This window comes from Triticum urartu, chromosome 6 (genome assembly GCF_003073215.2).
Source record: "Triticum urartu cultivar G1812 chromosome 6, Tu2.1, whole genome shotgun sequence".
Classification (NCBI taxonomy): domain Eukaryota; kingdom Viridiplantae; phylum Streptophyta; class Magnoliopsida; order Poales; family Poaceae; genus Triticum; species Triticum urartu.
Window position 1 is genome coordinate 73,281,996 of NC_053027.1, and position 5,483 is coordinate 73,287,478.

Here is a 5,483-nt window from a genome sequence, read left to right on the forward strand (position 1 = left end):
AGCCATCTTGGCCATTTTCTCTTTGCTCTCGCAATGCGCGGCCTTTTCGGCTCTTAACTCTTCGGCCGCCTTTAAAGCGGCCGCATTACTACTCCTTACTTGCTCCTTGGCTCGGGCAAGCTCCGCTCGAAGGGCCTCCACGGTGGTAGCTCCATCTACAGTCACAACATATTAAAGATACTGGCATCATGCTGCTCTTATTATGTGACGATCACCACAAAAATCACTCACCCCGAGCCTCGTCAAGCCGCTTGTTTACAAGCACAATGTCGGCATCTGCCGCATCCAGTTGCCGCTTTAGTCCGGCAAACCCATCAGTCCGGCTAGCCACCGGAGCTTCAACCACCTGCACATAAAGGCAGTCAGGTTATTACCTGGGACTACGATCCTCTGTTTGGCGCCGTTCTCGACGACAACCAGAGTCTTAGGGGCTACTATCTACACAGGGCACACCTTAAAATGTACGGTACTGTCAAAAATGTACATCATTTCACGTACCTCAAAACCCGTCAGTAGACTCATAAAGGCTTCATGCAACCCGCTTTCAGCGGACGAAATCCTTTCAACCACCGTACCCATCAACGCACGGTGCTCTTCTGAGATAGTCGCTCGCTCTAGCAGATCCCTCAGTACGTCTGACCCCATACCAGACGGTGCCGGACTCTTTTGTTTCCTCTCTTCAAGAGCCGGATACTGGGGACATCGGGTGGCCATAGGATCGTCTTCTGGCCCCGTCGGATCCGGAGAGACCCTCCGCGATGACACTTCAAGGTCGCCCGCTTCTTGAGCTGGGGAGTCCGGGGGAGGCGTTTCGCTCTCCATCATCTCCGGAAGAAGATCCCCCGAAGACGAGCTCTACTAAGAAGGGCTAAGATCCGAACTGCAAGATAAACGCTTCGGTTATTTTCCTCAGAAGTAAGGTGGGATATGTTCACTATTAAGTACTTTTTTGATTACTTATAGCTCATTAGAGGGCTGACCCCTGCGTGGATATTGTGCAGAAAGAGCACCCTCCGAGGCAGGACCCTCTGGGAGAGATTTCTTCTCCCGTTTGGAAACCTTGGTTTTTGGATCTTCAGAGGTAGTCCTCTTCCTTCCCCGGGGCGAGAGAATGTCAGATTCTTCCCCTGGGTTGTCCGCCCTCACGGAGACGCTCATTCCCTCGGTTGGAATAGGTAGCGGTGGAGGCCCACTTTTGCCCTCTTTATTCCCCCCTTCATCTTCCTTTGAGGGCACCAAGCAAGGTGCTGGCTCGAGCATCTTTTCCAGCATCGGATTATCCAGGCCTTCAGGAAGGGGGGCCGAACACCGGATCATCTTCGCCTTTGTTGTCCAGTCCTAGTCAAAGAGTGATTCTTCAGAATGATGTCATGATAAAGAAAAGGACAGTGTGTTCGGCTAAGGGATTACTTACTTGGGCCGTGGTGCGGTTGCTGCTTAGGCCCACATCCTCGGTAGTGTCCGGACACTCTATTTGGGGTCCGGAGAACGATTTGTACATCTCCTCGTGCATCAGGCCGAGGAAATTCTGAATAGTGCGCGGTCCTTCCGGGTTGAATTCCCACATGCGGAGGGGCCGGCGTTTGCAAGGCTGGACTCGACGAACCAGCATGACTTGCATCACCATAACCAGACTAAAATCTCCCTCAAAGAGATCTCGGACGCGGCTCTGCAGTATGGGCACGTCCTTGGTTGGGCCCCAGCTCAGCCCCCTGCTGATCCATGACATCAGTTGTGGTGGAGGGCCCGAGCGGAAGGTGGGGGCAGCTACCCAATTGGCACTTCGGGGAGCTGTGACATAAAACCACTCCCGTTGCCACAATCTGGACACCCCTGGAAAGGAGCCCTTCGGCCATGGAGCGCCAGCAATTTTGCTTATTAGAGCACCTCCGCACGCTGCATACTACCCCTCGACCATCTTCGGCTTCACATCAAAGGTCTTGAGCCACAGGCCGAAGTGAGGGGTAATGCGGAGGAATGCCTCACACACGACAATAAATGAGGAGATGTGAAGGAGGGAATCCGGGGCTAGGTCGTGAAAATCCAACCCGTAATAAAACACAAGACCCCTAACAAAAGGATCCAGAGTGAGGCCTAGTCCTCGGAGGAAGTGGGAGACGAACACAACGCTCTCATTGGGTTCGGGAGTAGGGATGACCTGCCCTCTGGCGGGCAGCCTATGCAAAATTTCGGCGGTCAGGTATCTGGCCTCCCTCAACTTCTTGATATCCTCCTCCGTGACAGAGGAAGGCATCCACCGGCCTTGAAGGCTGGATCCGGACATGATTGAAGGTCCGAAGCACCTGACCTGGGCTTTGGGTGTTAGAACTCGAGGCGGGGGAAGGGTTCGATTGAGCACGGGAGGGAAGAAGTAAAAGCCTTGTCCCTTTATAGCGTCCTCCTCGTGGCCGTTTGGGACTTGCCTAAAATCTAGGAGTCCAAGGCATGGTTGGGTTACCCACGTCCGTATTAATGAGGATCTCGCAATAAGGGGAACATGATCTCTACTTTGACAAGACGTGTCAAGAAACCACCTCGCGTTATGTACGGGGCTGGTTAAGGAAAAACGGTTCGAATAATTACCAGGCCATGGCATGATGTCATGTTGCCGAAACGTGTCAGCAAATTGGATTCGTGGAAATATTATTCTCTCTACGGTGGTATGTGGAACTTATTTTGCAGGGTCAGACACTATCCTTGTATTCAAACTCTTCTGTGGTGTATTCGGAGGAGGAACCTGCCTTGCAATGCCGAAGACAGCACTGCGCGCCGGACTCATCGTCATTGAAGCCTGATTCAGGGGCTACTAAGGGAGTCCTAGATTAGGGGGTCTCCAGACAGCCGGACTATATCCTTTGGCCGGACTGTTGGACTATGAAGATACAAGATTGAAGACTTTGTCCCGTGTCCGGATGGGACTCTACTTGGCGTGGAAGGCAAGCTAGGCAATACGGATATGTATATCTCCTCCTTTGTAACCGACCTTGTGTAACCCTAGCCCCCTCCGATGTCTATATAAACTGAAGGGTTTTAGTCCATAGGACAACATACAATCATACCATAGGCTAGCTTCTAGGGTTTAGCCTCTCCGATATCGTGGTAGATCAACTCTTGTACTACTCATATTATCAAGAATAATCAAGCAGGACGTAGGGTTTTATCACCATCAAGTGGGCCCGAACCTGGGTAAACATCGTGTCCCCAGCCTCCTGTTACCATCCACCTTAGACGCACAGTTCGGGACCCCCTACCCGAGATCCGCCGGTTTTGACAGCGACACTCATCATAGCTCACAAGTGCAAACCAAGAACGGTTGCATGCATCATGAAACATTCATTATTACAAGTTTACCGAAAATAAAAAAGGCATACAGTAGCACAAGTCTCTAAATACACACTATTCAGTTTCATTTATTCATACAACCCATATGATAGACTGGCACTTGTCATAAGCTGATTTAATTTAGCACTTGAATTGTAGATTTGCAGTTACCTTTTCCTGGCAAACTTGCCCCAAGTGAAAACTATGAACACATAGGCTTTGTCATGCACCTAGTCAAAGAAGCGGAAATAAGCAGTTTCTGATAAAGAGTTTCTTGATATGTCCAATGTTTCTAGATTTCTGGGCAATTGAGGTATTCTTCCAGATATATTGTTTGAACTAGAATATAATGCTCCCAGTGACATGTTACCCATATTTTTTGGCAAGGCACCACTTATTCTGTTATTGGAGATATCCAAGTATGTGATCTTTGAGAAGGAACTAGAGAACCAATTTGGAAACCTATCGGTTATTCCTGTGCTTGAGATGTGAATGCGAGTAAGATCCACTTGCCACCTAAGCCATGCAGGAAATAGAGGACCCATCTGGCAAGATGCAAAACTGTCTTCTTGCAGTCTGAAGGGAGGAACCCATTCTGAACCCACCACAATCTCCAATTGATTGTCAGATAAATCTATTTGCTCTAAGCTTTTTAGACCATGCAAATGTTCTTCTGTGATCAAACCATCCAAGTGATTCTGACTAAGATCCAACCAAATCAAATTAGTGAGATTACCGATTTCAGGTGTCACATGTCCAGTCAGGTGGTTGCGAAATAGGTATAAAGCCTTCAGATTTGTAAAGTGCCCTATAACTTCTGGTATAGGCCCAGTAATTTTGTTAAAACTGAGATCAAGAATGACTAAGCTGGTGCGGTGTCCCATCCAATTTGCTAGAGGTCCTGGCAATTGGTTACCCGATAGGAGCAACTCCTGCAACTTGTTTGAGGAACATTGTGGGAGCCTCTCCGCTTCGAATCCATTTGAGAAACAATTGTCAAGGTTTATGAACCTCAAGTTGCATAGGTTCTTCAAGTCCGCCGAGTCCACGCTCATCGTGTTATTAGCTAAGAAGGATAATTCTTGCAAGGATACCATACCCCCAGTGCATCAGGAAGCAGACCATGCATGCCTTTGTTATAATCAAGGTAGAGCCGCTTGAGTCTTGTTAGGTTCCAGAACCAACAAGATGCAACCGGGTGGTCAAACTTGTTGACAGCGAGGTTGAGCACCTCAAGAGTTGTAGTAAGGTTTGAGTGTGGGAGCGATTGGTTCGCACTTGTTAGCGAGCAACCTTCAAGATCAAGGGACCTCAAAGGAAGGGCATTTACCGCATGAGCCCAATCAGCCACCGTACTCAGGTCCACAAAAAACAGGCTGAGAAACCTTAGAGATGGCAGACGTGTTAACCACGAGAGATCCTCGGAGTACATGTTTCCATAGCTTGAGAGGTCAAGATAGTGCAGTTTGGAGAGGTTGCCGAAGTGGGGAGGCACTTCGCCAGAAAATGGTACTCCGGATAGGTTGAGATATCTCAGGTTACCTAGGGAACCCGGAAATTTGGGAATACTATCAGCTGGGCCAACAAGGCTGTTGGAGGTGAGATCAAGATGTTCTAGGTGCCGCAGGGAGAGCAAGGAAGGACTTATCTCACCGACCAGCTCCTGTCCTTGAAGGTTAAGAGCGACGACATGGCCGGTCCGGTTGCTGCACCGGACACCTCTCCACTGGCAGCAGTCGTCTTTGCACCATGAGGCGAGGAGGCCAGCGGTGTCGCTGGTGATAGTGATGCCTTGCTTGAATGCCAGCAGGGTGTCCCTCTCCTGCCTCATGCAGGCGGTCGCCGGTGGCCGCTGCACCAGTGCATGTGATGAGGCGGCGAGCAGGACCGCGAGGAGGAGGAGCAACTTTGGAGGAGGATGCATGGTGGGCACCAGGCAGACGGTGGTGTGGGCAGTCCACATATCGGCTTCATGCTTTTAATGAATATATATATATATATATGGTCTCAGTTCACTAGCCCGTCCTCGGTTGGAGTTGCCGAGTCACACTAGTAGAAAAAGGTCCATTTGTCTCGATTCGTAAGGCCCATTTGTCCCGGTTTAGGAACTGGGACTAAAGGGTCGTTACTAAAGCCCTTGGCCTTTAGTCCCGGTTCTTATA

At 49.8% G+C, this 5,483-nt stretch overlaps 1 pseudogene; it reads right to left on the minus strand.

Moving 5' to 3' along the window:
* Positions 1-3,551: 3,551 nt before the first annotated feature.
* Positions 3,552-5,245, minus strand: LOC125516576 (annotated as a pseudogene).
* Positions 5,246-5,483: the final 238 nt, after the last annotated feature.